Genomic DNA, 8,412 nt, shown 5'->3' on the forward strand with positions numbered 1-8,412 from the left:
CTCCCCTGGGGAGGTCTGATAACTTTTAACGTCTCTTCTGGTAAAGTAGGCAGCTATGTGAAGTCACTATGAAGGGGAGGGGGCCCAGGTCCTGGGTCCCCACAAACATCAATTTCAAGATAACCATAACTCTGTAATGCCAAAAAAGAAAAATCACAGATAAACTCCACATTCTAATTACAGTAATTGTTTTTTTATTTTAAAATTTCTTTATCAAATTAAAAAAAAAAAACATTTCCAAACAAAACAAAACAATGGGGAAAACAAGTATCTTTCATTCCTTCCAAAATACTCCTACCATACCAAAAGAAAATTAACAACCAAAAATCACACCAGAGCATTCCCATATCATTAAGATCACCCTCAATATCTTGTCTGTTGTTATTATATTATCGTTCATCCTTTACTAGCTGCTGTCTATCTCTAAGTCCCTTATATTTGACAATATAAGACACTTATTTTACATTTTTCACAGAGTTCACGTTAGTGGTAACATGCAATAGCTCTCCTTTTGTGTCTGGCTTATTTCACTCAGCATTATGTCTTCAAGATTCATTCATATTGTCCTATGTTTCACAATCTCATCCCTTCTTACTGCTGCATGGTATTCCATCATGTGTGTGTATACTACATTTTGCTTATCCATTCATCTGATGAAGGACATAGGTTGTTTCCTTCTCTTGGCAATTGTGAACAATGCTGCTATGAACATCAGTGTACAAATATCTGTTCTTATCACTGCTTTCGGATTCTCTGGGTAAATACTAAGAAGTGAAATTGCTGGATCACAGGGTAGCTCATTGTCTAGTTTACTGAGGAACCACCAAACTGTCTTCCAGAGTGGCTGTACCATTATACAGTCCCACCAGCAACGAGTAAGAGTTCCAATTTCTCCACATCCTTTCCAGCATTTGTACTTTCCTGTTTGTTTAATGGCGGTCATTCTTATTGGTGTGAGATGATACCTCACTGTGGTCTTGATTTGCATTTCCCTGATAGCTAGTGAAGATGAACATTTTTTCATGTGTTTTTTAGCCATTTGTATTTCCTCTTCAGAGAAATGTCTTTTCATATCTTTTGCCCATTTTATAATTGGGCTGTTTGTACTATTGTCATTGTTGTTATATATACAAGGTATCAGTCTCATGTCAGATACATGGTTTCCAAATATTTTCTCCCATTGAGTTGGCTGTCCCTTTACCTTTTGAAAAATTCCTTTGAGGTATAGAAGCTTTTAATTCTGAAGAGTTCCCATTTATCTATTTTTTCTTTCATTGCTTGTGCTTTGGGTGTAAGCTATAAGTAATTGTAAGGTGCATTCCAATTTCAACAATTGTAAGGTGCGTTACACTTTTAGTCTTTTTTGTTGTTGTTGTTTTGTTTTCCATAGGGCTGGTTTATTTTTTGTTTGTTTTATTTAAAGTTTTACTATCAATCTTTTTTTTTTAATCTTCATTTTATTGAGATATATTCACATACCATGCAGTCATACAAAACAAATCATACATTCGATTGTTCACAGTACCATTACATATTTGTACATTCATCACCTAAATCAATCCCTGACACCTTCATTAGCACACACACAAAAATAACAAGAATAATAATTAGAGTGAAAAAGAGCAATTGAAGTGAAAAAGAACACTGGGTACCTTTGTCTGTTTGTTTGTTTGTTTCCTTCCCCTATTTTTCTACTCATCCATCCATAAACTAGACAAAGTGGAGTGTGGTCCTTATGGCTCTCCCAATCCTATGGTCACCCCTCATAAGCTACATTTTTATACAACTGTCTTCGAGATTCATGGGTTCTGGGTTGTAGTTTGATAGTTTCAGGTACCCACCACCAGCTATCCCAATTCTTTAGAACCTAAAAAGGGCTGTCTAAAGTGTGCATAAGAGTGCCCACCAGAGTGACCTCTCGGCTCCTTTTGGAATCTCTCTGCCACTGAAGCTTATTTCATTTCCTTTCACATCCCCCTTTTGGTCAAGAAGATGTTCTCCGTCCCACGATGCCAGGTCTACATTCCTCCCCGGGAGTCATATTCCACGTTGCCAGGGAGATTCACTCCCCTGGGTGTCTGATCCCACGTAGGGGGGAGGGCAGTGATTTCATCTTTCAAGTTGGCTTAGCCAGAGAGAGAGGGCCACATCTGAGCAACAAAGAGGCATTCGGGAGGAGGCTCTTAGGCACAACCATAGGGAGGCCTAGCCTCTCCTTTGCAGCAACCATCTTCCCAAGGGTAAAACCTATGGTAGAGGGCTCAGCCCATCAAACCACCAGTCCCCTATGTCTGTGGTCATGTTAGCAACCATCGAGGTGGGGTAGGCCAATACCCCTGCATTCTCCACAGGCTCCTCAAGGGGGCACTACATCTTTTTTTCCTTGTTTTTCTTTTTTTTTTTTAACTTTCACTTCTTTTTTAAATCAACTGTATGAAAAAAAAGTTAAAAAGAAAACAAATATACAATAAAAGAACATTTCAAAGAAACCATAACAAGGGAGTAAGAAAAAGACAACTAACCTAAGATAACTGCTTAACTTCCAACATGTTCCTACTTTACCCCAAGAAAGTTACCTAATATAGCAACATTTCTGTGAACTTGTTCCTACTATATCCATCAGAAATTAACAGACCATAGTCATTCCTGGGCATCCCCAGAACGTTAAATAGCTTATCTGTTCTTCTTGGATTATTGTTCCCCCTTCCTTAATTGCTCTCTATTGCTAGTTCCCCTACATTCTACATTATAAACCATTTGTTTTACATTTTTCAAAGTTCACAATAGTGGTAGCATATAATATTTCTCTTTTTGTGCCTGGCTTATTTCGCTCAGCATTATGTCTTCAAGGTTCATCCATGTTGTAACATGTTTCACAAGATCGTTCCTTCTTATAGCCGTGTAGTATTCCATCGTGTGTATATACCACATTTTATTTATCCACTCATCTGTTGAAGGACATTTGGGTTGTTTCCATCTCTTGGCAATTGTGAATCATGCTGCTATGAACATTGGCGTGCAGATATCTGTTCGTGTCACTGCTTTCCGATCTTCCGGGTATATACCGAGAAGTGCAATTGCTGGATCGAACGGTAACTCTATATCTAGTTTTCTAAGGAACTGCCAGACTGACTTCCAGAGTGGCTGAACCATTATACAGTCCCACCAGCAATGAATAAGAGTCCCAATTTCTCCACATCCCCTCCAGCATTTGTAGTTTCCTGTTTGTTTAATGGCAGCCATTCTAATCGGTGTTAGATGTTATCTCATTGTGCTCTTAATTTGCATCTCTCTAATAGCTAGTGAAGCTGAACATTTTTTTTTTTTCTCTTAAACTGCATGAAATCACTTATGCCCCATTTTATTAGCCAAAGCAAGTCACAAGGCTAGCCTAGGGGTAAAGAAATAGAGTCTACTTCTTGATGGAAGGAACAGTAAAGTCACAATGCAAAGGGTGTAGATTCAGGGAGGGATGAAGGATTTGGGTCAGTTTTGCAATCAGTCTACTGTATCTCTCTTCTTTAAGCTGTTGCCCACATGTCTCCTGTGGTAGGTATAATTACGTACCCCAGAGGGGGAAAAAAAAAAAAATATGTTCTTAATCTTAATTTTTTCCCATGGTTGTGAACCCACTGCAAATAGGACCTTGTGAAGATGTTATTTTCAATTAAAGTGTGGCCAACTGAATCAAATTGGCTTTTAATCCAGATTACTGGAGTCCTTTATAAGGATAATGAAATTCAGACATAGAGAAATGACAGGAAGAAACTGGAAGTCAAAAGAACCTCAGGGGTTCAATCATCTGTGACTCTGAAACAGTGAGGTCATGTGGATAAAACATGACAAACTGGGATCACATCTTCAGTGGAAGCTGTGGAGAGGAAAGTTCTTAGAGAAGATGTATGGGTAACAGGTAACTCAAACAGGTGCACTATACTCTGTAATATTTCAGATGCTATTTTTCTAGTCTCAACCACCACCTCTCCTCCTACTGCAATGCACAATCTGCTCCAACTAAATAAAACTACTCCCCATTCCCTAAACCTACCATGCTCTTCTTTTTTTGTTTTTTTTAAATCTTCATTTTATTGAGATATATTCACATACCACGCAGTCATACAAAACAAATCGTACTTTCGATTGTTTACAGTACCGTTACATAGTGGTACATTCATCACCCAAATCAATCCCTGACACCTTCATTAGCACACACACAAAAATAACAAGAATAATAATTAGAGTGAAAAAGAGCAATTGAAGTAAAAAAGAACGCTGGGTACCTTTGTCTGTTTGTTTCCTTCCCCTATTTTTCTATTCATCCATCCATAAACTAGACAAAGTGGAGTGTGGTCCTTATGGCTTTCCCAATCCCATTGTCACCCCTCATAAGCTACATTTTTATACAACTGTCTTCGAGATTCATGGGTTCTGGGTTGCAGTTTGATAGTTTCAGGTATCCACCACCAGCTACCCCAATTCTTTAGAACCTAAAAAGGGTTGTCTAAAGTGTGCATAAGAGTGCCCACCAGAGTGACCTCTCGGCTCCTTTTGGAATCTCTCTGCCACTGAAGCTTATTTCATTTCCTTTCACATCCCCCTTTTGGTCAAGAAGATGTTCTCCGTCCCACGATGCCAGGTCTACATTCCTCCCCGGGAGTTGTATTCATCGTTGCCAGGGAGATTCACTCCCCTGGGTGTCTGATCCCACGTAGGGGGGAGAGCAGTGATTTCACCTTTCAAGTTGGCTTAGCCAGAGAGACAGGGCCACATCTGAGCAACAAAGAGGCATTCGGGAGGAGGCTCTTAGGCACAACCATAGGGAGGCCTAGCCTCTCCTTTGCAGCAACCGTCTTCCCAAGGGTAAAACCTGTGGTAGAGGGCTCAACCCATCAAACCACCAGTCCCCTATGTCTGTGGTCATGTTAGCAACCATGGAGGTGGGGTAGGCGAATACCCCTGCATTCTCCACAGGCTCCTCAAGGGGGCACTAGATCTTTTTTTTTCCTTGTTTTTCTTTTTTTTTTTTTTTTTTAACTTTCCCTTCTTTTTTTAACTCAACTGTATGAAAAAAAAGTTAAAAAGAAAACAAACATACAATAAAAGAACATTTCAAAGAGACCATAACGAGGGAGTAAGAAAAAGACAACTAACCTAAGATAACTGCTTAACTTCCAACATGTTCCTACTTTACCCCAAGAAAGTTACCTAATATAGCAACATTTCTGTGAACTTGCTCCTACTATATCCATCAGAAATTAACAGACCATAGTCATTCCTGGGCATCCCCAGAACGTTAAATAGCTTATCTGTTCTTCTTGGATTATTGTTCCCCCTTCCTTAATTGCTCTCTATTGCTAGTTCCCCTACATTCTACATTATAAACCATTTGTTTTACATTTTTCAAAGTTCACATTAGTGGTAGCATATAATATTTCTCTTTTTGTGCCTGGCTTATTTCGCTCAGCATTATGTCTTCAAGGTTCATCCATGTTGTCATATGTTTCACGAGATCGTTCCTACTTACTGCCGCGTAGTATTCCATCGTGTGTATATACCACATTTTATTTATCCACTCATCTGTTGAAGGACATTTGGGTTGTTTCCATCTCTTGGCAATTGTGAATAATGCTGCTATGAACATTGGCATGCAAATATCTGTTCGTGTCACTGCTTTCCGATCTTCCGGGTATATACCGAGAAGTGCAATCGCTGGATCGAATGGTAACTCTATATCTAGTTTTCTAAGGAACTGCCAGACTGACTTCCAGAGTGGCTGAACCATTATACAGTCCCACCAACAATGAATAAGAGTTCCAATTTCTCCACATCCCCTCCAGCATTTGTAGTTTCCTGTTTGTTTAATGGCAGCCATTCTAACCGGTGTTAGATGGTATCTCATTGTGGTCTTAATTTGCATCTCTCTAATAGCTAGTGAAGCTGAACATTTTTTCATGTGTTTCTTGGCCATTTGTATTTCCTCTTCAGAGAACTGTCTTTTCATATCTTTTGCCCATTTTATAATTGGGCCGACTGTACTATTGTCATTGACTTGTAGGATTTCTTTGTATATGCAAGATATCAGTCTTTTGTCAGATACATGGTTTCCAAAAATTTTTTCCCATTGAGTTGGCTGCCTCTTTACCTTTTTGAGAAATTCCTTTCAGGTGCAGAAACTTCTAAGCTTGAGGAGTTCCCATTTATCTATTTTCTCTTTTGTTGCTTGTGCTTTGGGTGTAAAGTCTAGGAAGTGGCCGCCTAATACAAGGTCTTGAAGATGTTTTCCTACATTATCTTCTAGGAGTTTTATGGTACTTTCTTTTATATTGAGATCTTTGGTCCATTTTGAGTTAATTTTTGTGTAGGGGGTGAGGTAGGGGTCCTCTTTCATTCTTTTGGATATGGATATCCAACTCTCCCAGCCCCATTTGTTGAAAAGACCATTATGACTCAGTTCAGTGACTTTGGGGGCCTTATTGAAGATCAGTCGGCCATAGATCTGAGGGTCTATCTCTGAATTCTCAATTCGATTCCATTGATCTATATGTCTATCTTTGTGCCAGTACCATGCTGTTTTGGCAACTGTGGCTTTATAATAAGCTTCAAAGTCAGGAAGTGTAAGTCCTGCCACTTCGTTTTTCTTTTTTAGAGTGTCTTTAGCAATTCGAGGCATCTTCCCTTTCCAAATAAATTTGATAACTAGCTTTTCCAAGTCTGCAAAGTAGGTTGTTGGAATTTTGATTGGGATTGCATTGAATCTGTAGATGAGTTTGGGTAGAATTGACATCTTAATGACATTTAATGAACGTGGAATACTTTTCCATCTTTTAAGGTCCCCTTCTATTTCTTTTAGTAGCGTTATGTAGTTTTCTTTGTATAGGTCTTTTACATCTTTGGTTAAGTTGATTCCTAGGTACTTGATTTTTTTAGTTGCTATTAAAAATGGTATCTTTTTCTTGAGTGTCTCTTCAGTTTGTTCATTTCTAGCATATAGAAACATTACTGACTTATGTGCATTAACCTTGTATCCCGCTACTTTGCTAAATTTGTTTATTAGCTCTAGTAGCGGTATCGTCGATTTCTCAGGGTTTTCTAGATATAAGATCATATCATCTGCAAACAATGACAGTTTTACTTCTTCTTTTCCAATTTGGATGCCTTTTATTTCTTTGTCTTGCTGGATTGCCCTAGCTAGCACTTCCAGCACAATGTTGAATAACAGTGGTGACAGCGGGCATCCTTGTCTTGTTCCTGATCTTAGAGGGAAGGCTTTCAGTCTCTCACCATTGAGTACTATGCTGGCTGTGGGTTTTTCATATATGCTCTTTATCATGTTGAGGAAGTTTCCTTCAATTCCTACCTTTTGAAGTGTTTTTATCAAAAAGGGATGTTGGATTTTGTCAAATGCTTTTTCAGCATCTATTGAGATGATCAATTGATTTTTCCCTTTTGACTTGTTAATGTGTTGTAATACATTGATTGATTTTCTTATGTTGAACCATCCTTGCATGCCTGGAATGAACCCCACTTGGTCATGGTGTATGATTTTTTTAATGTGTCTTTGGATTCGATTTGCAAGTATTTTGTTGAGGATTTTTGCATCTATATTCATTAGGGAGATTGGCCGGTAGTTTTCCTTTTTTGTAGCATCTTTGCCTGGTTTTGGTATTAGATTGATGTTAGCTTCATAAAATGAGTTAGGTAGTGTTCCATTTTCTTCAATGTTTTGAAAGAGTTTGAGTAAGATTGGTGTCAGTTCTTTCTGGAAAGTTTGGTAGAATTCCCCTGTGAAGCCATCTGGCCCTGGGCATTTATTTGTGGGAAGATTATTGATGACTGATTGGATCTCTTTGCTTGTGATGGGTTGGTTGAGGTCTTCTATTTCTTCTCTGGTCAGTCTAGGTTGTTCATATGTTTCCAGGAAATTGTCCATTTCCTCTGCATTATCCAGTTTGTTGCCATATAATTGTTCATAGTATCCTCTTATAATTTTTTTAATTTCTTCAGGATCTGCAGTTATGTCACCCTTTTCATTCATTATTTTGTTTATATGGGTCTTCTGTCTTTTTGATTTTGTCAGTCTAGCTAGGGGCTTGTCAATCTTGTTGATCTTCTCAAAGAACCAACTTTTGGTGATATTTATCCTCTCTATTGTTTTTTTGTTCTCTATGTCATTTATTTCTGCTTTAATCCTTGTTATTTCTTTTCTTGTACTTGGTTTAGGATTGGTTTGCTGTTCATTTTCTAGCTTCCTCAGTTGATCCATTAGTTCTTTGATTTTGGCTCTTTCTTCCTTTGTAATATATGCGTTTAGTGCTATAAATTTCCCCCTTAGCACTGCTTTTGCTGCATCCCATAGGTTTTGGTATGTTGTGTTCTCATTTTCATTCGTCTCTATATATTTAGCAATTTCTC

The sequence above is a fragment of the Choloepus didactylus genome, chromosome 7, assembly GCF_015220235.1.
Source record: "Choloepus didactylus isolate mChoDid1 chromosome 7, mChoDid1.pri, whole genome shotgun sequence".
Lineage (NCBI taxonomy): Eukaryota > Metazoa > Chordata > Mammalia > Pilosa > Megalonychidae > Choloepus > Choloepus didactylus.